The sequence below is a fragment of the Schistocerca serialis genome, chromosome 4 (genome assembly GCF_023864345.2).
Source record: "Schistocerca serialis cubense isolate TAMUIC-IGC-003099 chromosome 4, iqSchSeri2.2, whole genome shotgun sequence".
Taxonomy (NCBI): Eukaryota; Metazoa; Arthropoda; class Insecta; order Orthoptera; family Acrididae; genus Schistocerca; species Schistocerca serialis.
In genome coordinates this window covers 924,880,581-924,905,714 of record NC_064641.1, presented here as the reverse complement: position 1 = coordinate 924,905,714, position 25,134 = coordinate 924,880,581, and positions in this window count along the sequence as shown.

The following is a 25,134-nucleotide window of genomic DNA, read 5'->3' as shown; positions in this document are numbered from 1 at the left end:
ATTGTGCCTTTAGTATTTAACTCAGATGCAATTTGAGTTTCATCGTCAATATGATGGTCCAAGGGAAACAGTAAACCTGAAGTGAAGCATCGATATCTAAAACTGGTCTCACAGGAAAGGCTCAACTCATAGGAATTAAGAAGAGTCTGTCCTCTTGTCCTTAAGGCGGCATTGTGCCTTTTGTATTAAATTCCGATGCAATTTCTGCCTTTCATTGTCAATAAGAAGGTCCAAGGGATACAGTATACCTGAAGTGAAACATCGATTTCTAAAACTGCTCTCACAGGAGAGGTTCAAAACATAGACAGTAAGAAGCGGCAGTCTTCTTGTACATAAGACGGCATTGTGCCTTTTGTATTTAATTCCGATGCAATTTATGTGTTTTATCGTCAATAAGAAGGTCCAAGGGATACAGTAAACCTGAAGTGAAGCATCGATATCTAAAACTGGTCTCACAGGAGAGCTTAAAAACATACACACTAAGAAGAGTCAGTTTTCTTGTACTTAAGTCGGCATTCTGCGTTTTGTATTTAATTCCGATGCAATCTCTGTGTTTCATCGTCAATAGGAAGGGAAAGGGCCAGAGTAAACCTGAAGTTAAGCATCGGAATCTAAAACTGATCTCACTGGAATGGTTCAAAACATAGACAGTAAGAAGTATCAGCCTTCTTGTACTTATGTCGGCAATGCGCCTTTTGTACTTAATTCCGATGCAATTTCTGTGTTTCATCGTCAATAAGAAGGTCCAAGGGATACAGTGGACCTAAAGTGAAGCATCGGAATCTAAAACTGGTCTCACAGGAAAGGTTCAAATCATAGAATGTAGGAAGAGTCAGTCCTCATGAACATAAGTCGGCATTTTGCCTTTAGTATTTAACTCAGATGCAATTTGAGTTTCATCGTCAATATGAAGGTCCAAGGGATACAGTAAACCTGAAGTGAATCATCGCTATCTAAAACTGGTCTCACAGGAAAGGCTCTAACGATAGACAGTAACAAGAGTCAGTCATCCGTACTTATGTCGGCATTGTGCCTTTTGTAATTAATTCCGATGCAATTTCTGTGTTTCATCGTCAATAAAAGGTCGAAGGGATACTGTAAACCCGAAGTGAAGCATCGAGATCTAAAACTGGTCTCACAGGAGAGGCTCAAAGCAAAGACAGTGGGGAGAGACAGTCTTCTGTACTTAAGTCGGCATTGTGCTTTTGTATTCAATTCCGATGCAATTTCTGTGTTTCGTCGTCAATAAGAAGGTCCAAGGGATACAGTAAACCGAAACTGAAGCATCGGAATCTAAAACTGGTCTCACAGGTAAGGCTCAAAGCATAGACAGTAAGAAGTGCAGTCTTCTGTACTCAAGTCGGCATTGTGCATTTTGCATTTAACTCCGATGTAATTTCTGTGTTTCATAGTCAATAGGAAAGTCCAAGGGATAAACTAAACCGGGAGTGATGCATCGGAATCTAAAACTTGTTTCACAAGTAAATCTCAAATAATTGAATGTAAGAAGACTCAGTCCTCTTGCTCTTAAGACTTAATTGTGCCTTTTGTATTTAATTCCGATGCAATTTCTGTGTTTCATCGTCAATAAGAAGGTCCAAGGGATACAGTATACCAGAAGTGATGCATCAATATCAAAAACTGGTCTCACGGGAAAGGCTAAAATCATAGAATGTAAGAAGAGTCAATCCTCTTGCACTTAAGTCGTCATTGTGCCTTCTGTATTTAATTATCATGCATATTCTGTGCTTCATCGTCAATAAGAAGGACCAAGGGATACAGTAAACCGGAAGTGAAGCATCGATTTCTAAAACTGGTCTCACAGGAGTGGTTCAAGACATAGATACTAAGAAGAGACAGTCTTCTTGTAATTAAGTCGGCATTGTGCGTTTTGTTTTTAATTCCGATGCAATCTCTGTGTTTCATCGTCAATAAGAAGCTCCAAGGGAAACAGTAAACCTGAAGTTAAGCATCGGAATCTAAAACTGGTCTCACAGGAAAGGTTCAAATCATAGAATGTAAGAAGTGTCAGTCCTCATGAACATAAGTCGGCATTGTGCCTTTAGTATTTAACTCAGATGCAATTTGAGTTTCATCGTCAATATGAAGGTCCAAGGGATACAGTAAACCTGAAGTGAATCATCGCTATCTAAAACTGGTCTCACAGGAAAGTCTCTAATGATAGACAGTAAGAATTGTCATTCTTCCGAACTTATGTCGGCATTGTGCCTTTTGTAATTAATTTCGATGCAATTTCTGTGTTTCATCGTCAATAAAAGGTCGAAGGGATACTGTAAACCTGAAGGGAAGCATCGAGATCTAAAACTGGTCTCACAGGAGAGGTTCAAATCAAACACAGTAGGGAGAGACAGTCTTCTGTACTTAAGTCGGCATTGTGCTTTTGTATTCAATTCCGATGCAATTTCTGTGTTTCGTCGTCAATAAGAAGGTCCAAGGGATACAGCAAACCGAAACTGAAGCATCGGAATCTAAAACTGGTCTCACAGGCAAGGCTCAAAGCATAGACAATAAGAAGTGCAGTCTTCTGTACTTAAGTCGGCATTGTGCATTTTGTATTTAATTCCGATGCAATTTCGGTGTTTCATCGTCAATAAGAAGGTCCAAGGGAAACAGTAAACCTGAAGTTAAGCATCGGAATCTAAAACTGGTCTCACAGGAAAGGCTCAATTCATTGAATGTAAGAAGAGTCAGACCTCTTTTACTAAAGTCGGCATTGTGCTTTTGTATTTAACTCAGATGCAATTTGTGTTTCATCCTCAAGATGAAGGTCCAAGGGATACAGTGAACCTGAAGTGAAGCATCGATATCTCAAACTGGTCTCACAGGAAAGGCTCAAAGCATTGACAGTAAGAAGAGTCAGTCTTCTGTACGAAAGTCGGCATTGTGCATTTTGCATTTAATTCCGATGCAATTTCTGTGTTTCATAGTCAATAAGAAAGTCCAAGGGATAAACTAAACCGGAAGTGATGCATCGGAATCTAAAACTTGTTTCACAAGTAAATCTCAAATAATTGAATGTAAGAAGAGTCAGTCCTCTTGCTCTTAAGACGCCATTGTGACTTTTGTATTTAATTCCGAAGCAATTTTTGTGTTTAATTGTCAATAAGAAGGTCCACGGGATACAGTAAACCTGAACTGAAGTATCGGAATCTAAAACTGGTCTCACACGAAAGGTCCAAAACATAGACAGTAAGCGGAGTCAGTCATCTTGTACTAATGTCGGCATTGTCCCTTTTGAACTTACTTCCGATGCAATATCTGTGCTTCATCGTCAATAAGAGGGTCCAAGGGATGCAGTAAAACTGAAGTGAAGCATCGGAATCTAAAACTGGTCTCACAGGAAAAGTTCAAATCATAGAATGTAAGAACACTCAGTCTCCTGGTACTTAAGTCTGCATTGTGCCTTTTGAATTTAATACCGATGCACTTTCTGTGATTCATCGTCAATAAGAAGGTCCAAGGGATACAGTAAACCAGAAGTAAAGCATCATAATCCAAAACTGGTCTCACAGGAATGGTTCAAAACATAGACAGTAAGAAGAATCAGTCTTCCTGTACTTAAGCCAACGTTGTGCCTTTTGTACTTATTTCCGATGCAATTTCTGTGTTTCATCGTCAATCAGATGGTCGAAGTGATACTGTAAACCTGAAGTGGAGCATCGAAATATAAAACTGGTCTCACAGGAAAAGATCAAATCATAGAATGTAGGAAGAGTCAGTCCTCATGTACATAAGTTGGCTTTGTGCCTTTTGTACTTAATTCCGATGCAGTTTCTGTGTTTCATCGTCAATATGTAGGTCCAAGGGATACAGTAAACCTGAAGTGATGCATCGATATCAAAAACTGGTCTCACGGGAAAGGGTAAAATCATAGAATGTAAGAAGAGTCAATCCTCTTGCACTTCAGTCGTCATTGTGCCTTTTGTATATCATTATCATGCTTATTCTGTGTTTCATCGTCAATAAGAAGGACCAAGGGATACAGTAAACCAGAAGTGAAGCATCGATTTCTATAACTGGTCTCACAGGAGAGGTTCAAGACATAGATACTAAGAAGAGTCAGTCTTTTTGTACTTAAGTCGGCATTGTGCGTGTTGTTTTTAATTCCGATGCAATCTCTGTGTTTCATCGTCAATAGGAAGGTCCAAGGGAAACAGTAAACCTGAAGTTAAGCATCGGAATCTAAAACTGGTCTCACTGGAATGGTTCAAAACGTAGACAGTAAGAAGTATCAGTCTTCTTGTAGTTAAGTCGGCATTGCGCCTTTTGTACATAATTCCGATGCAATTTCTGTGTTTGATCGTCAATAAGAAGGTCCAAGGGATACAGTAAACCTGAGGTGAACCATCGGAATCTAAAACTGGTCTCACAGGAAAGGTTCAAATCATAGAATGTAAGAAGAGGCAGTCCTCATGAACATAAGTCGGCATTGTGCCTTTAGTATTTAACTCAGATGCAATTTGAGTTCCATCGTCAATATGAAGGTCCAAGAGATACAGTAAACCTGAAGTGAATCATCGCTATGTAAAACTGGTCTCACAGGAAAGGCTCTAATGATAGACAGTAAGAAGAGCCAGTCTTCCGTACTTATGTCGGCATTGTGCCTTTTGTAATTAATTCCGATGCAATTTCTGTGTTTCATCGTCAATCGTCAATAAGATCGTCGAAGGGATACTGTAAACCTGAGGTGAAGCATCGAGATCTAAAACTGGTCTCACAGGAGAGGTTCAAAGCAAAGACAGTAGGGAGTGACAATCTTCTGTACTTTTCTGTGTTTCATCGTCAATAAGAAGGCCCAAGGGATACAGTAAACCTGAAGTGAAGCATCGGATTCTAATACTGATCTCACAGGAAAGGTTCAAATCATAGAATGTGAGAAGAGTCAGTCCCTTCAAACTTAAGTTGGCATTGTGCCTTTTGTATTTAATTCCGATGCAATTTCTGTGTTTCGTCGTCAATAAGAAAGTCCAAGGAATACAGTAAACCGTATGTGAAGCATCGGAATCTAAAACTGGACTCGCAGGCAAGGCTCAAATCATAGAATATAAGATGTGTCAGTCCTCTTGTACCTAAGTCGGCATTGTGAATTTTGTATTTAATTCCGATGCAATTTCTGTGTTTCATCGTCAATTAGATGGTCCAAGGGATTCAGTAAACCAGAAGCAAACCATCGGAATCTAAAACTCGTCTCACAGAAAAGGTTAAAATAATAGAATGTAAGTAGAGTTATTCCTCTTGTCCTTAAGTGGGCATTGTGCTTTTGTATTTAATTCCAATGCAGTTTCAATGTGTTTCATCGTCAATAAGAAGGTCCAAGGGATACAGTAACCCTGAATTGATGCATCGATATCAAAAACTGATCTCACAGGAAAGGCTAAAATCATAGAATGTAAGAAGAGTCAATAAACTTGCACTTAAGTTGACATTGTGCCTTTTGTATTTAATTATCATGCATAATCTGTGTTTCATCATCAATAAGAAGGACCAAGGGATACAGTAAACCAGAAGTGAAGCATCGATTTTTAAAACTGGTCTCACAGGAGAGGTTCAAAGCATAGATAATAAGAAGAGTCAGTCTTCTTGTACTTAAGTCGGCATTGTGCGTTTTGTATTTAATTCTGATGCAATCTCTGTGTTTCATCGTCAATAAGAAGGTCGAAGGGATACAGGAAACCTGAAGATAAGCATCGGAATCTAAAACTGGTCCCACAGGAAAGGCTCAACTCACAGAAAGTAAGAAGAGTCAGTCCTCTTGTCCTTAAGGCGGCATTGTGCCTTTGTATATAATACTGATGCAATTTCTGTGTTTCATCGTCAATAATTAGTCGAAGGGATATAGTATACCTGAAGTGAAGCATCGATTTCTAAAACTGGTCTTACAGGAGAGGTTCAAAACATAGACAGTAAGAAGAGTCAGTCTTCCTGTACATAAGACGGCATTCTGCCTTTTGAATTTATTTCCGATGCAATTCATGTGTTTTATCGTCAATTAGAAGGTCCAATTGAAACAGTAAACCTGAAGTGAAGCATCGATATCTAAAACTGGTCCCACAGGAGAGGTTCAAATCATAGACATTAAGAAGGGTCAGTCTTCTTGTACTTAAGTCGGCATTGTGCGTTTTGTATTAAATTCCGATGCAATCTCTGTGTTTTGTCGTCAATAAGAAAGGCAAAGGGACAGAGTAAAGCTGAAGTTAAGCATCAGAATCCAAACCTGGTCTCATTGGAATGGTTTAAACCATAGACAGTAAGAAGGATCAGTCTTCTTGTACTTTAGTCGGCATTGTGCATTTATTTCCTAATTCTGATGCAAATTCTGAGTTTCATTGTCAATAAGAAGGTCCAATTAATACAGTAATCCTGAAGTCAAGCATCGGAATCTAAAACCGGTCTCACAGGAATGGTTCAAATCATAGAATGTAAGAAGTGTCAGTCTTCTTGTACTTCAGTCGGCATTGTGCCTTTTGTACTTACTTCCGATGCAATTTCTGTGATTCGACGTCTATAAGAAGGTCCAAGGGATACTGTAAACCTGAAGCGAAGCATCGGAATCTAAAATTGGTCTCACAGGAAAGGCTCAAATCGCAGAATGTAAGAAGAGTCAGTCCTCATGAACATAAGTCGGCATTGTGCATTTAGTATTTGACTCAGATGCAATTTTTGTTTCATCGTCAATATGAAGGTCCAAGGGATACAGTTACCCTGAAGTGAAGCATCGATATCTAAAACTGGTCTCACAGGAAAGGCTTAAAGCATAGACAGTAAGAAGAGCCAATCTTCTATATTTATGTCGGCAATGTGCCTTTTGTATTTACTTCCGATGCAATTTCTGTGTTTCATCGTCAATAAGAGGGTCCAAGGGATACAGTAAACCGGAAGTGAAGGATCGGAATGTAAAACTGGTCTCACAGGAAAGGCTCAAATCTTAGAATGTAAAAAGAGTCAGTCCTCTTGTACCTAAGTCGGCTTTGTGCCTTTTGTATTTAATTCCGACGCAATTTATGTGTTTCATTGTCAATAAGAAGGTCCAAGGGATACAGTAAACCTGAAGTGATGCTTCGATATCTAAAACTGGTCTCTCAGGAAAGACTAAAATCATAGATTGTAAGAAGAGTCAATCCTCTTGTACTTAAGTCGGCATTGTGCCTTTTGCATGTAATTGCGATGCAATTTCTGTGTTTCTTCGTCAGTAAGAAGGTCCAAGGGATACGGTAAACCTGAAGTGAAGCATCGGAATCTAACGCTGGTCTCACAGAAAAGGTTCAAATCATAGAATGTAAGAAGAGTCAGTCCTCTTGTCCTTAAGGCGGCATTGTGAGTTTGTATATCATACCGATGCAATATCTGTGTTTCATCGTCAATAATTAGTCCAAGGGATATAGTATACCTGAAGTGAAGCATCGGAATCTAAAACTGGTCTCACAGGAAAAGTTCGAATCATAGACTGTAACAAGAGACAGTGTTCTTGTACTTAAGTTGTCATTGTGACTTTAGTATTTAATTCCGATGCAATTTCTGTGTTTCAACGTCAATAAGAAGGTCCAAGTTATACAGAAAACCTGAAGTGAAGCATCTTAATCTAAAACTGGTCTCACAGGAAAGGTTCAAAACATAGGCAGTAAGAAGAGTCAGTCTTCTTGTACTTAAGTCGGCGTTGTGCATTTTGTTCTTAATTCCGATGAAATTTCTGAGTTTCATCGTCAATAAGAAGCTCCAAGGGCTACAGTAATCCTGAAGTGTAGCATCGGAATCTAAAACTGGTCTGACAGTCAAGGTTGAAATCATAGAATGTAAGATGTGTCATTCATCTTGTACCGTAGTCGGCATTGTGCCTTTTGTATTTAATGTCGATGCAATTTCTGTGTTTCATCATAAATATACTCATAGGAATACAGTAAACCTTAAGTGAAGCATCGATATCTAAAACTGGTCTCACAGGGAAGGCTCAAAGCATTGACAGTAGGAAAAGTCGGTCTTCTGTACTTAAGTCGGCATTGTGCATTTTGCATTTGATTCCGATGCAATTTCTGTGTTTCATCGTCAATAAGGAGGTCCAAAGGATACACTAAACCGAAAGTGAAGCATTGGGATCTATTACTGGCCTCACAGGAGAGGTTCAATTCATAGAATGTACGAAGAGTCAGTCTTCTTGTACTTAAATCGGCATTGTGCCTTTTGTAATTAACTCAGATGAAATTTGTGTTTCATCGTCAATATGAAGGTCCAAGGGATACCGTGAACCTGAAGTGAAGCACATATAACTGAAACTGGTCTCACAAAAAAGGCTCAAAGCATTGACAGTAACAAGAGTCAGTCTTCTGTATTTACGTCGGCATTGTGCATTTTGCATTTAATCCGATGCAATTTCTGTGTTTCATCGTTAACAAGATGGTCCGAGGGATACGCTAAACCGGAAGTGAAGCAACGGAATCTAAAACTTGTTTCACAGGAAAGACTCAAATCATAGAATGTAAGAAGAGTCAGTCTTCATGTACTTAAGTCGGCATTGTGCATTTTGTATTTATTTCCGATGCAATTTCTGTACTTCTTCGTCAATAAGATGGTCCAAGGGATACTGTAAACCTGAAGTGAAGCATCGAGGTGTAAAACTGGTCTCACTGGAGAGGCTCAAAGCAAAGACAGTAAGGAGAGACAGTCTTCTGTCCTTGTGTCGGCATTGTGGTTTTGTATTCAATTCTGATGCAACTTCTGTGTTTCGTCGTCAATAAGAAGATCCAAGGGATACAGTAAACCGAAAGAGAAGCATCGGAATCTAAAACTGGTCTCATAGGAGAGGTTCTAAGCATAGATATTAAGAAGAGTCTGTCTTCTTGTACTTAAGTCGGCATTTTGCGTTTTGTATTTACTTCTGATGCAATCTCTGTGTTGCATCGTCAATAAGAAGGTCGAAGGGATACAGTAAACCTGAAGTTAAGCATCGGAATCTAAAACTGGTCTCACAGGAAAGGCTCAACTCACAGAAAGTAAAAAGAGTCAGTCCTCTTGTCCTTAAGGCGGCATTGTGCCTTTGTATATCATACCGATGCAATTTCTGTGTTTCATCATCAATAATTAGTCCAAGGGATATAGTATACCTGAAGTGAAGCATCTAATTCTGAAACTGGTCTCACAGGAGAGGTTCAAAACATAGACAGTAAGAAGAGTCAGTCTTCCTGTACATAAGACGGCATTCTGCCTTTTGAATTTAATTCCGATGGAATTCATGTGTTTTATCGTCAACAAGAAGGTCCAATTGATACAGTAAACCTGAAGTGATGCATCGATATCTAAAACTGGTCCCCCAATAGAGGTTCAAATCATAGACATTAAGAAGGGTCAGTCTTCTTGTATTTAAGTCGGCATTGTGCGTTTTGTATTTAATTCCGATGCAAACTCTGTGTTTTATCGTCAATAAGAAAGGCAAAGGGACAGAGTAAAGCTGAAGTTAAGCATCGGAATCTAAAACTGGTCTCACTGGAATGGTTCAAACCATAGACAGTAAGAAGTATCAGTCTTCTTGTACTTAAGTCGGCATTGTGCCTTTATTTCTTAGGTCTGATGCAATTTCTGAGTTATATTGTCAAAAAGAAGGTCCAATTGATACAGTAAACCTGAAGTGAAGCATCGGAATCTAAAACCGGTCTCGCAGGAAAGGTTCAAATCATAGAATGTAAGAAGAGTCAGTCTTCTTGTACTGCAGTCGGCATTGTCCCTTTTGTACTTACTTCCGATGCAATTTCTGTGCTTCGACGTCAATAAGAATTTCCGAGGAATACTGTTAACCTGAAGCGAAGCATCGTAATCTAAAATTGGTCTCACAGGAAAGGCTCAAATCATAGAATGTAAGAAGAGTCAGTCCTGATGAACATAAGTCGGCATTGTGCATTTAGTATTTTACTCAGATGCAGTTTGTGTTTCATCGTCAATATGAAGGTCCAAGGGATACAGTGAACCTGAAGTGAAGCATCGATATCTAAAACTGGTCTCACAGGAATGGCTTACAGCATAGACAGTTAGAAGAGCCAGTCTTCTGTATTTATGTCGGCATTGTGCCCTTTGTATTTAATTCCGATGCTATTTCTGTGTTTCATCGTCAATAAGAGGGTCCATGAGATACAGTAAACCTGAAGTGATGCATCGACATCTAAAACTGTTCTCACAGGAAAGGCTCAAATCTTAGAATGTATAAAGAGTCAGTCCTCTTGTACCTAAGTGGGCATTGTGCCTTTTGTATCTAATTCCGATGCAATTTCTGTGTTTCATCGTCAATAAGAAGGTCCAAGGGATACAGTAAACCTGAAGTGATGCATCGATATCTAAAACTGCTCTCACAGGATATGCTCAAATCTTAGAATGTAAGAAGAGTCAGTCCTCTTGTACTTAAGTCGGCATTGTGCCTTTTGTATTTAATTCCGATGGAATTTCTGTAATTCCTCGTCAATAAGAAGGTCCAAGGGATACAGTAAACCTGAAGTGAAGCGCTGGAATCTAAAACTGGTTCCACAGGAAAAGTTGAAAAAATGGACAGGAAGAAGAGTCAGTTTTCTCGTACATAAGACGGCATTGTGCCTTTTGTATTTAATTCCGATGCAATCTCTGTGTTTCATAGTCAATAAGAAGGTCCAAGGGATATAGTAAACCTGAAGTTAAGCATCGGAATCTAAAACTGGTCTCACAGGAAAAGTTCAAAACGTAGGCAGTAAGAAGAGGCAGTCTTCTTGTACTTAAGTCGGCGTTGTGCATTTGTACAAAATTCCGATGAAATTTCTGTGTTTCATCGTCAATAAGAAGGTCCAAGGGATACAGTAATCCTGAAGTGTAGCATCGGGATCTAAAACTGGTCTGACAGTAAGGTTCAAATCATAGAATGTAAGAAGAGTCATTCATCTTGTACTTAAGTCGGCATTGTGACTTTTGTATTTAATTCCGATGCAATTTCTGTGTTTCATCAAAAATAAGGTCATAGGAATACAGTAAACCTTAAGTGAAGCATCGAAATCTAAAACTGGTCTCACAGGAAAGGCTCAAATCATAGAATGTAAGAAGTGTCAGTCCTCTTGTACTTATGTCAGCATTGTGCCTTTTGTATTTAATTCAAATGCAATTTGTGTTTCATCGTCAATATAAATGTCCAAAGGATACAGTAATACTGAAGAAAAGCATCGATATCTAAAACTGTCTCACAGGACGGGCTCAAAGCATAGACAGTAGGACGTGTCAGTCTTCTGTACTTAAGTCGGCATTGTGCATTTTATATTTAATTGCGATGCAATTTCTGTGTTTCATCGTCTATAAGAAGGTGCAAGGGATACAGTAAACCGGAAGTGAAGCACCGGAATCTAAAACTGGTCTCACAGGAAAGGCCCAAATCATAAAATGTAAGAAGAGTCAGTCCTCTTGTCCTTAAGTCGGAATTGTGCCTTTTGTATTTAATTCCGATGCAATTTCTGTATCTCATCATCAATAAGAAGGTCCAAGGGATACAGTAAACCTGAAGTGAATCATTGGAATCCAAAACTGATCTCACAGGAACTGCTCAAATCATAGAATGTAAGATGTGTCAGTCCTCTTGTACTTAAGTCGGCATTGTGCCTTTCGTATTTACTTCCGATGCAATTTCTGTTTCATCTTCAATAGGAAGGTCAAAGAGATACAGTAAACCCGAAGTGTAGCATCGGAATTTAAAACTGGTCTCACAGGAAAGGCTCAAATAATAGAATGTACGAAGAGTCAGTCTGCTTGTATTTAAGTCGGCATTGTGCCTTTTGTATTTAACTCAGATGAAATTTGTGTTTCATCGTCAATATGAAGGTCCAAGGGATACCGTGAACCTGAAGTGAAGCATCGATAACTCAAACTGGTCACACAAAAAAGGCTCAAAGCATTGACAGTAACAAGAGTCAGTCTTCTGTATTTACGTCGGCATTGTGCATTTTGCATTTAATCCGATGCAATTTCCGTGTTTCATCGTCAACAAGATGGTCCAAGGAATTCACTAAACCGGAAGTGAAGCAACAGAATCTAAAACTTGTTTCACCGGAAAGGCTCAAATCATAGAATGTAAGAAGAGTCAGTCTTCTTGTACTTAAGACGGCATTGTGCATTTTGTATTTATTTCCGATGCAATTTCTGTGTTTCTTCGTCAATAAGATGGTCCAAGGGATACAGTAAACCTGACGTGAAGCATCGGAATCTAAAACTGGTCTCACTGGAAAGGCTCAAATAATAGAATGCAAGAAGAGTCAGTCCTCTTGCGCTTAAGTCGGCATTGTGCCTTCTGTATTTAATTCCGATCCACATTCTGTGTTTCATATTCCATGAGAAGGTCCAAGGGATACAGTAAACTTGAATTGAAGCGTTGGAAACTAAAACTGGTCTCACAGGAAAGGTTGAAAACATGGACACTGAGAAGATTCAGTCTTCTTGTACTTAAGTCGGCGTTGTGCCTTCTGTACTTAATTCCGATAAAGTTTCTGTGTTTCATCGTCAATAAGAAGGTCCAATGGATACGGTAAACCTGAAGTGATGCAGCGATATCTAAAACTGGTCTCACAGGAAAGGCTGAAATCTTAAAATGTATGAAGAGTCAGTCCTCATGTACTTAAGTCGGCATTGTGCTTTTGTATTTAACTCAGATCCAATTTGTGTTTCATCGTCAATAAGAAGGTCGAAGGGATACTGTAAACCTGAAGTGAAGCATCGAGATGTAAAACTTGTCTCACAGGAGAGGCTCAAAGCAAAGACAGTAGGGTGAGACAGTCTTCTGTACTTAAGTCGGCATTGTGGTTTTGTATTCAATTCCGATGCAATTTCTGTGTTTTGTTGTCAATAAGAAGGTCCAAATGATACAGTAAACCGAAAGGGACGCATCGGAATCTAAAACTGGTCTCACAAGCAAGGCACGAATCATACAATGTAAGAAGAGTCAGTCCTCTTGTACTTAAGTCGGCATTGTGCCTTTTGTATTTAATTCCGATGCAATTTCTGTGCTTCATCGTCAATTAGATGGTCCAAGGGATTCAGTAAACCTGAAGTGATGCATCGATATCAAAAACTGGTCTCACAGGAAAGGCTAAAATCATAGAATGTAAGAAGAATCAATCAACTTGCAGTTAAGTTGACATTGTGCCCTTTGTATTTAATTATCATGCATATTCTGTGTTTCATCGTCAATAAGAAGGACCAAGGGATTCAGTAAACCAGAAGTGAAGCATCGATTTCTAAAACTGGTCCCGTTGGAGAGGTTCAAAGCATAGATAATAAGAAGAGTCAGTCTTCTTGTACGTAAGACGGCATTTTGCGTTTTGTATTTAAGTCTGATGCAATCTCTGTGTTTCATCGTCAATAAGAAGGTCGAAGGGATACTGTAAACCTGAAGTTAAGCATCGGAATCTAAGACTGGTCTCACAGGAAAGGCTCAACTCACAGAAAGTAAGAATAGTCAGTCCTCTTGTCCTTAAGGGGGCATTGTGCCTTTGTATATAATATCGATGCAATTTCTGTGTTTCATCGAAAATAATTAGTGCAAGGGATATAGTATACCTGAAGTGAAGCATCGAGTTCTAAAACTGGTCTCACAGGAGAGGTTCAAATCATAGACAGTAAGAAGAGTCAGTCTTCCTGTACATAGGACGGCATTCTGCCTTTTGAATTTAATTCCGATGCAATTCATGTGTTTTATCGTCAATAAGAAGGTCCAATTGATACAGTAAACCTGAAGTGAAGCATCGATATCTAAATCTGGTCTCACAGGAAAGGCTCAAATCTTAGAATGTAAAAAGAGTCAGTCCTCTTGTAATTAAGTGGGCATTGTGCCTTTTGTATTTAATTGCGATGCAATTTCTGTGTTTCATCGTCAGTAAGAAGGTGCAAGGGATACAGTAAACCGGAAGTGATTCACCGGAATCAAAAACTGGTCTCACGGGAAAGGCCCAAATCATAGAAAGTAAGAAGAGCCAGTCCCCTTGTCCTTAAGTCGGCATTGTGCCTTTTCTATTTAATTCCGATGCAATTTCTGTGTCTCATCGTCAATAAGAAGGTCCAAGGGATACAGTTAACCTGAAGTGAATCATCGGAATCCAAAACTGATCTCACAGGAACTGCTCCAATCATAGAAAGTAAGAAGAGTCAGTCCTCTTGTACTTAAGTCGGCATTGTGCCTTTTGTATTTACTTCCGATGCAATTTCTGTTTCATCTTTAATAAGAAGGTCCAAAGGATACAGTAAACCCGAAGTGTAGCATCGGAATTTAAAACTAGTCTCACAGGAAAGGTTCAAATAATAGAATGTAAGATGAGTCAGTCCTCTTGTCCTTAAGTCGGCATTGTGCCTTTTCTATTTAATTCCGATGTAATTTCTGTGTTTCATCGTCAATAAGAAGGTCCAAGGGATACAGTAAACCTGAAGTGATGCATCGATATATAAAACTGGTCTCACAGGAAAGGCTGAAATCATAGAGTGTAAGAAGAGTCAGTCTTCTTGTACATAAGCCGGCATTGTGCCTATTGCATTTAATTCCGATGCAATTTCTGTGTTTCATCGTCAATAAGAAGGTTCGAGGGATACAGTAAACCTGAAGTGAAGCATCGATATCTAATACTGGTCTCACAGGAAAGTCTCAAATCATAGAATGTAAGAAGAGTCAGTCCTCTTTTACTTAACTCGTCATTGTGCCTTTTGTATTTAATTCCGATACAATTTCTGTGTTTCATCGTCAATAAGAAGGTCCAAGGGATACAGTAAACCTGATGTGAAGCATCGATATCTAAAACTGGTCTCACAGGAAAGGTTATAATCATAGACACTAGGAAGAGTCAGTCTTCTTGTACTTAAGTCGGCAAGGGGCTCTTTTGTATTTAAATCCAATTCAATTTCTGTGTTTCATCGCCAAGAAGAAGATCCAAGGGATTCAGTAAACCGGAAGTGAAGCACCGTAATCCAAAACTGGTCTCACATGAAAGGCCCCAATCATAGAATGTAAGAAGTGTCAGTCCTCTTGTCCTTAAGTCGGCATTGTGCCTTTTGTATTTAATTCCGAATTAATTTATGTGTTTAGTCGTCAATAAGAAGGTCCAAAAGATGTAGTAAACCTAGAGTGAAGCATCGGAATCTAAAACTAGTCTCACAGGAAAGGTTCAAATCATAGAATGTAAGAAGAGTCAGTCTTCTTGTCCTTAAGTCGGCATTGTGCCTTTTGTATTTCATTCCGATGCAATTTCTGTGTTTCATCGTCAATAAGAAGGTCCAAGTGATACAGTAAGCCTGGAGTGAAGCATCGATATCTAAAACTGGTATCACAGGAAAGGCTCAAGTCATAGAATGTAAGAAGAGTCAGTCCTCATGTACTTAAGTCGGCATTGTGCCTTTTGTATTTAATTCCGATGCAATTTCTGTGTTTCATCGTCAATAAGAAGGTCCAAGGGATACAGTAAACCTGAAGTGATGCAGCGATATCTAAAACTGGTCTCACAGAAAAGGCTAAAATCATAGTATGTCAGAAGAGTCAATCCTCTCGTACATAAGTCGGCATAGTGACTTTTGTATTAATTCCGATGAAATTTCTATGTCTCATCGTCAATAAGACGGTCCAAGGGATACAGTAAACCTGAGGAGTATCATCGATATCTAAAACTGGTCTCACAGGAAAGGCTACATTCATAGAATGTAAGAGGGGACACTCTTCTTGTACATAAGCCGGCATTGTGCCTATTGTATTTAATTCCGATGCTATATCTGTGTATCATCGTCAATAAGAAGGTTCAAGGGATACAGTAAACCTGATGTAAAGCATCCATATCTAAAACTGGTCTCACAGGAAAGGTTCAAATCACAGACACTAAGAAGAGTCAGTCTTCTTGTACTTAAGTCGGCAAGGGGCTCTTATGTATTTAATTCCGTTTCAATTTCTGTATATCATCGGCAATAAGAAGATCCAAGGGATACAGTAAACCTGAAGTGAAACATCGGAATCTAAAACTGGTTTCACAGGAAAGGTTCAAGTCATAAACAGTAAGAGGAGTCAGTCTTCTTGTACTTAAGTAGTTATTGTGCCTTTAGTATTTACTTCCGAAGCAATATCTGTGTTTGATCGTCAATAAGAAGGTCCAAGGCATATAGTAAACATGGAGTGAAGCATCGGAATCTAAAACTGGTCTCACAGGAAAGGTTCAAATCATTGAATGTAAGGAGAGCCAGTCTTCTTGTACTTACGACGGCACTGTGCCTTTTGTATTTCATTCCGATGCAATTTCTGTGTTTCATCGTCAATAAGAAGGTCCAAGGGATACTGTAAACCTGGAGTGAAGCATCGATATCTAAAACTGGTCTCTCAGGAGAGGCTCAAGTCATAGAATGTAAGAAGAGTCGGTCCTCATGTACTTAAGTCCACATTGTGCCATTTGTATTTATTTCCGATGCAATTTCTGTGTTTCATCGTCAATAAGAAGGTCCAAGGGATTCAGTAAACCTGAAGTGAAACATCGGAATCTAAAACTGGTCTCACAGGAAAGGTTCAAATCATAGAATGTAAGAACAGTCAGTCGTCTTGTACCAAAGTCGGCATTGTGCCTTTTGTATTTCACTCAGATGCAATTTGTGTTTCATCGTCAAGATGACGGTCCATGGGATACCGTGAACCTGAAGTGAAGCATCGATAACTCAAACTGATTTTACAGGAAAGGCTCAAAGCATTGACAGTAACAAGAGTCAGTCTTCTGTACTTACGTCGGCATTGTGCATTTTGCATTTAATTCCGATGCAATTTCTGTGTCTCATCGTCAACAAGAAGGTCCAAGGGATACTCTAAACCGAAAGTGACGCAACGGAATCTAAAACTTCTTTCACAGGAATGGCTCAAATCATAGAATGTAAGAAGAGTCAGTCTTCTTGTACTTAAGTCGGCATTGTGCATTTTGTATTTATTTCAGATCTAATTTCTGTGTTTCATCGTCAATAAGATGGTCCAAGGGATACAGTATACCTGACGTCAAGCATCGGAATCTAAAACTGGTCTCAGGGGAAAGGCTCAAATGATTGAATGTAAGAAGAATCAGTCCTCTTGCCCTTAAGACGCCATTGTGCCGTTTGTATTTAATTCCGATGCAATCTCTGGGTTTCATCGACAATAAGAAAGTCCAAGGGATACAGTAAACCTAAGTTAAGCATCGGAATCTAAAACTGGTCTTACAGGAAAGGTTCAAATCATAGACTGTAAGAAGAGTCAGTCTTCTTGTTCTTAAGTTGTCATTGTGCCTTTAGTATTTAATTCCGATGCAATTACTGTGTTTCAATGTCAATAAGAAGGTCGAAGGCATACAGTAAACCTGAAGTGAAGCATCGGAATCATAAACTGGTCTGACAGGATAGGTTCAATTCACAGAATTTAAGAAGGGACATTCTACTAGTACTTAAGTCTGCATTGTGCATTTTTTATTTAATTGCGATGCAATATCTGTGTTTCATCGTCAATAAGAAGGCCCAAGGGATACAGTCAACCTGAAGTGAAGCATCGATATCTAAAACTGGTCTCACAGGAAGGGCTCTAATCATAGAATGTAAGAAGAGTCAGTCCTCTTGTACTTAAGTTGGCAATGTGCGATTTGTATTTAATTCTGATGCAATTTGTGTTTTATCGTCAATATGAAGGTCCAAGGGATACAGTGAACGTGAAGTGAAGCATCGACATCTAAAACTGGTCTCACAGGAAGGGCTGATATCATAGAATGTCAGAAGAGTCAATCCTCTCGTACATAAGTCGGCATTGTGCCTTTTGTATTTAATTCCGATGCAATTCTATGTCTCATCGTCAATAAGACGGTACAAGGGATACAGTAATCCTGAGGAGTATCATCGGAATTTAAAACTGGTCTCACAGGAAATGCTCAAATCATAGATTGTAAGAAGAGTCAGTCCTCTTGTACTTAGGTCGGCATTGTGCCTTTTGTATTTACTTCCGATGCAATTTCTGTTTCATCTTCAATAAGAAGGTCCAAGGGATACAGTAAACCTGTAGTGTAGCATCGGAATTTAAAACTGGTCTCACAGGAAAGTCTCAAATAATAGAATGTAAGAAGATTCAGTCCTCTTGTCCTTATGTCGTCATTGTGCCTTTTCTATATAATTCCGATGCAATTTCTGTGATTCATCGTCAATAACAAGGTCCAAGTGATACAGTGAACCTGAAGTGATGCATCGATATATAAAACTGGTCTCACAGGAAAGGCTAAGATCATAGAATGTAAGAAGGGTCAGTCTTCTTGCACATAAGCCGGTATTGTGCCTATTGCATTTAATTCCGATGCAATTTCTGTGTTTCATCGTCAATAAGAAGGTCCAAGGGATACAGTAAACCTGAAGTGAAGCATCGATATCAAAAACTGGTCTCACAGCAAAGTCTCAAATCATAGAATGTAAGAAGAGTCAGTCCCCTTGTACTTAACTCGTCATTGTGCCTTTTGTATTTAATTCCGATACAATTTCTGTGTTTCATCGTCGATAAGAAGGTCCGAGGGATACAGTAAACCTGATGTAAAGCATCGATATCTAAAACTGGTCTCACAGGAAAAGTTCAAATCATAGACACTAAGATGAGTCAGTCTTCTTGTACTTAAGGCGGCAAGGGGCTCTTATGTATTTAATTCCGATTCAATTTCTTTGTTTCATCGTCAATAAGAAGATCCTAGCTATACAGTAACCCTTAAGTGAAACATCGGAATCTAAAACCGGTTTCACAGGAAAGGTTTAAATCATAGATAGTAAGAGGAGTCAGTCTTCTTGTACTTAAGTTGTCATTGTGCCTTTAGTATTTACTTCCGATGCAATTTCTGTGTTTAATCGTCAATAAGAAGGTCCAAGGGATGCAGTAAACCTGGAGTGACGCATCAGAATCTAAAACTGGTCTCACAGGAAGGGTTCAAATCATAGAATGTAAGAAGAGTCAGTCTACTTGTACTTAAGTCGGCATTGTGCCTTTTGTATTTCATTCCGACGCAAATTCTGTGTTTCATCGTCAATAAGAAGGTCCAAGAGATACTGTAAACCTGGAGTGAAGCATCGATATCTAAAACTGGTCTCACAGGAGAGCCTCAAGTCATAGAATGTAAGAAGAGTCGGTTCTCATGTACTTAAGTCGGCATTGTGGCATTTGTATTTAATTCCGATGCAATTTCTGTGTTTCATCGTCAATACGAAGGTCCAAGGGATACAGTAAATCTGAAGTGATGCATCGATATCTAAAACTGGTCTCACAGGAAAGGCTCAAATCATAGAATGTAAGAAGAGTCAGACCTCTTTTACTAAAGTAGGCATTGTGCTTTTGTATTTAACTCAGATGCAATTTGTGTTTCATCGTCAATATGAAGGTCCAAGGGATACAGTGAACCTCAAGTGAAGCATCGATATCTCAAACTGGTCTCACAGGAAAGGCTCAAAGCATTGACAGAAAGAAGAGTCAGTCTTCTGTACTCAAGTCGGCATTGTTCATTTTGCATTTAATTCCGATGCAATTTCTGTGCTTCATTGTCATTAAGAAAGTCCAAGGGATACACTAAACCGGAAGTGATGCATCGGAATCTAAAACTTGCTTCACAGGAAAGGCTCTAATAATTGAATGTAAGAAGAGTCAGTCCTCTTGCCCTTAAGACGCCATTGTGCCTTTTGCATTTAGTTCCGATGCAATCTCTGTGTTTAACCGTCAATAAGAAGGTCCAAGGGATACAGTAATCCAGAAGTTATGCGTCGGAATCTAATACTGGTCTCACAGGAAAGGTTCAAATCACAGACAGTAAGAAGAGTCAGTCTTCTTGTACTTAAGTTGCCATTGTGCCTTTAGTATTGACTTCCGATGCAACGTCTGTGTTTAATCGTCAATAAGAATGTCCAAGGGATACAGTAATTATGAAGTGAAACATCGGAATCTAAAACTGGTCTCACAGGAAAGGCTCAAATCATAGAATGTAAGAAAAGACAGTCCTCTTGTCCTTAAGTCGGCATTGTGCCTTTTGTATTTAATTCCGATGCAATTTCTGTGTTTCATCTTCAATAAGAAGGTCAAAGGGATACAGTAAACCTGAAGTGACGCATCGATATCTAAAACTGGTCTCACAGGGAAGCCAAAAATCATAGAATGTAAGAAAAGTCAGTATTCTTGTACATTAGACCGCATTGCACCTTTTGTATTTAATTCCGATGCAATTTCTGTGTTTCATCGTCAATAAGAAGGTCCAAGGGATACAGCAAACCTGAAGTGAAACATTGATATCTAAAACTGGTCTCACAGGAAAGGTTCAATACATAGACACTGAGAGGAGGCAGTCTTCTTGTACTTGAGTTGGCGTTGTGCCCTTTGTACTTAATTAAGATAAAGTTTCTGTGCTTCATCGTCAGTAAGAAGGTCCAAGGGATACAGTAAACCAGCAGTTAAGCATCGGGATCTAAAACTGGTCCCACAGGAGAGTTTCAATTCACAGACAGTAAGAAGAGTCGGTCTTCTTGTACGTAAGTTGTCATTGTGACTTTAGTATTTACATCCGATGCAATTTCTGTGTTTAATCATCAATAATAGGGTCCAAGGGACACAGTAAACCTGAAGCGAATCATCGTAATCTAAAACGTGTCTCACAGGAAAGGTTCAAATCATAGAATGTAAGAAGAGTCAGTCTTCTTGTACTAAAGTCGGCATTTTGCCATTTATATTTAATTCCGATGCAATTTCTGTGTTTCATCGTCAATACGACGGTCCAAGGGATACAGTAAATCTGAAGTGATGCATCGATATCTAAAACTAGTCTCGAAGGAAAGTCCCAAATCATAGAATGTAAGAGGAGTCAGTCCTCTTGTACTTAAGTCGACTTTGTGACTTTTGTATTTAATTCCGATGCAATTTCTGTGTTTCATCGTCAATGAGAAAGTCCAAGATATACAGTAAACCTGGAGTGAAGCATCGATATCAAAACTGGTCTTACAGGAAAGGTTCAAAACATAGAGTCAGTCTTCTTGTACTTATGTTGTCACTGTGCCATTAGTATTTACTTCCGATGCAATTTCTGTGTTTAGTCGTCAATAAGAAGGTCCAAGGGATACAGTAAGTCTGAAGTGAAACATCGGAATCTAAAACTGGTCTCACAGGAAAGGTTCAAATCACAAACAGTAAGAAGAGTCAGTCTTCTTGTACTTAGGTTGTCATTGTGCCTTTAGTATTTAATTCCGCTGCAATTACTGTGTTTCATCGTCTATAAGATGGTCCAAGGGATACTGTAAACCTGAAGTGAAGCATCAGATTCTAAAACCGGTCTCACAGGAAAGATTGAAAACATAGATAGTAAGAAGAGTCAGTCTTCTTGTACTTAAGTTGGCGTTGTGCCTTTTGTACCTAACTCGGATAAAGTTTCTGTGTTTCATCGTCAATAAGATGGTCCAAGGGTTACAGTAATCCTGAAGAGAAGCTTCGGAGTCTAAAACTGGTCTGAGAGGATGGATTCAATTCATAGAATGTAAGAAGAGTCAGACTACTTGTACTTCAGTCGGCATTGTGCCATTTGTATTTAATTCCGATGCAATTTCAGTGTTTCATCGTCAATAAGAAGGTCCAAGGGATACAGTAAACCTGAAGAGAAGCACCGATATCCGAAACTGGTCTAGCAGGAAAGGCTCAAAGCATAGACAGTAAGAAGAGTCAGTCTTCTGTACTTAAGTCGGCATTGTGCATTTTGTATTTACTTCCAATGCAATTTCTGCGTTTCATCGTCAAAATGAAGGTCCAAGGGAAACAGTGAACCTGAAGTGAAGCATCGATATCTCAAACTGGTCTCACAGGAAAGGCTCAATGCATTGACAGTAAGAAGAGTCAGTCTTCTGTACTCAAGTCGGCATTGTGCATTTTGCATTTAATTCCGCTGCCATTTCAGTGTTTCATTGTCAATGAGAAAGTCCAAGGGATACACTAAACCGGAAGTGATGCAACGGAATCTAAAACTTGTTTCACAGGAAAGGCTCAAATAATTGAATGTAAGAAGAGTCAGTCCTCTTGCACTTATGACGCCATTGTGCCTTTTGCATTTAATTCCGATGCAATCTCTGTGTTTCACCGTCAATAAGAAGGTCCAATTGATACAGTAATCCTGAAGTTATACGTCGGAATCTAAAACTGGTCTCACAGGAAAGGTTCCAATCACAGACAGTAAGAAGAGTCAGTCTTCTTGTACTTAAGTTGCCATTGCGCCTTTAGTATCTTCTTCCGATGCAATTTCTGTGTTGAATCGTCAATAAGTAGGTCCAAGTGATACAGTAAATATGAAGTGAAACATCGGAATCTAAAACTGGTCTCACAGGAAAGGCTCAGATCATAGAATGTAAGACAAGTCAGTCCTCTTGTACGTAAGACGACATTGTGCATTTTCTATCTAATTTCGATGTAATTTCTGTGATTCATCGTCAATAAGAAAGTCCAAGGGATACAGTAAACCTGAAGTGATGCATCGATATCTAAAACTGGTCTCACAGGAAAGGCTAAGATCATTGAATGTAAGTAGAGTCAGTCCTCTTGTACTTAAGTCAGGATTGTGCCTTTTGTATTTAATTCCGATGAAATTTCTGAGTTTCATCGTCAATAAGAAGGTCCAAGGGATATAGTAAACATGAAGTGAAGCATCGGAATCTAAAACTGGTCTCACAGGAAAGGCTCAAATCACAGAATGTAAGAAGAGTCAGTCCTCTTGTCCTTAAATCGGGATTGTGCCTTTTGTACTTAATTCCGATGCAATTTCTGTGTTTAATCGTCAATACAAAGTTCCAAGGGATTCAGTAAACCTGAAGTGATGCATCGATATCTAAAACTGGTCTCACAGGAAAGGCTAAAATCATAAAATGTAAGAAGAGTCAGTCTTCTTGTACTTAAGCCGGCATTGTGCTATTTGTATTTTTTTCCGATACAATATCTGTGTTTTATCATCAATAAAAAGGTCCAAGGGATCCAGTAAACCTGAAGTGAAGCATCAATATCTGAAACTGGTCTCGCAGGAAAGTCTCAAATCATAGAATGTAAGAAGAGTCAGTCCTCTTGTGCTTAAGTCGACATTGTGCCTTTTGTATTTAAATCCGATGCAATTTCTGTGTTTAATCGTCAATAAGAAGGTCCAAGGGATACAGTAGGGCTGATGTGAATCATCGAAATCTAATACTGGTCTTACAGGAGATGTTCAAAACATAGACACTAAGAAGAGACAGTCTTCTTGTACTTAAGTCGGCATTGTGCCTTTTGTATTTAATCCCGGAGCAATTTCTGTGTTTCATCGTCAATAAGAAGGTCCAAGGGATACAGTAAACCTGAAGTGAAGCATCGGAATCTAAAACTGGGCTCACAGGAAGCGTTCTAGGAATAGAGAGTAAGAAGAGTCAGTCTTCAAGTACTTAAGTCGGCAATTTGCCATTTTATTTAATTCCAATGTAATTTCAGAGTTTAATCGTCATTAAGAAGGTCCAAGGGATACATTAAAAGTGAAGTGAAGCATCAGAATCTAAAACTGGTCTCACAGGAAAGGTTCAAAACTTAGTCAGTAAGAAGATTCAGACATCTTGTACTTAAGTCGGCATTGTCCCTTTTGTACTTAATTCCGATGCAATTTCTGTGTTTCATCGTCATTAAGATGGTCCGAGGGATACAGTAAACCTGAAGTGAAGCATCGGAATCAAAAACTGGTCTCACAGGAAAGGCTCAAATCATATAACGTAAAAAGAGTCAGTCCTCATGTCCTTAAGTCGGCATTGTGCCTTATGTCTTTAATTCCGATACAACTTCTGTGATATATCGTCCATAAGATGGTCCAAGGGATACAGTAAACCTGAAGTGATGCATAGATATCGATAACTGGTTTCACAAGAAAGGCTAAAATCAAAGATTATAAGATGAGTCAATCCTCTTGTACTTAATTCGCCATTGTGCCTTTTGTATTTAATTCCGAATCAATTTCTGTGTTTCATCGTCAACAAGAAGTTCCAAGGGATACAGTAAACCTGAAGTGAAGCATCGATATCTAAAACTGGTCTGACAGGAAAGGCTCAAATCATAGAATGTGAGAAGAGTCAGTCCTCTTGTACTTAAGTCGGCATTTTGCCTTTTGTATTTAATTCAGATGCAATTTCTGTGTTTCATCGTCAATAAGAAGGTCCAAGGGAAATAGTAAACCTGAAGTAAAGCATCGATATCTAAACCTAGTCTCACAGGAAAGACTCACATCAAAGAATGTGAGGAGAGCCAGTACTCTTGTACTTAAGTCAGCATTGTGCCTCTTGAATTGAATTCCGATGCAATTTCTGTGTTTCATCGTCAATAAGAAGGTCCAAGGGATACAGTAAACCTGAAGTGAAGCATCTGATTCTAAAACTGGTCTCACAGGAAAGGTTCAAAACTTGTAGTGTAAGAAGAGTCAGTCATCTTGTACTTAAGTCGGCAATGTGCATTTATTTTTTAATTCCGAGGCAATTTCTGTGTTTCATCGTCAATAAGAAAGTCCAAGGGATACAGTAAACCTGAAGAGAAGCATCGGAATTTAAAACTGGTCGCACAGGAAATGTTCATAACGTAGACAGTAAAGAGAGTCTCTCTTCTTGTACTTAAGTCGGCATTGTGCCTTTTGTATTTAATTCCGAAGCAATTTCTGCGTTTCATCGTCAATAAGAAGGTCCAAGGGATACAGTAAACCTGAAGTGAAGCATCGGAATCTAAAACTGGGCTCACTGGAAGAGTTCAAATCATAGAGAGTAAGAAGAGTCTGTCTTCTTGTACTTAAGTATGCAATTTGCCTTTTTATTTAATTCGAATGCAATTTCCGTGTTTCATCGTCAATAAGAAGGTCCATGGGATACAATGTATTTAAAGTGAGGCATCGGAATCTTAACTGGTCTCACAGGAAAGGTTCAAAACATAGACTGTAAGAAGTGTCAGTCTCCTTGTACTTATGTCGGTACTGTGCCTTTGGAACTTAATTCCGATGATATTTCTGTGTTTCATCGTCAATATGAAGGTCCAAGGGATGCAGTAAACCTGAAGTGAAGCATCGGAATCTAAAACTGGTCTCGCAGGAAAGGTTCATAACGTAGACAGTAAGAAGAGCCACTCTT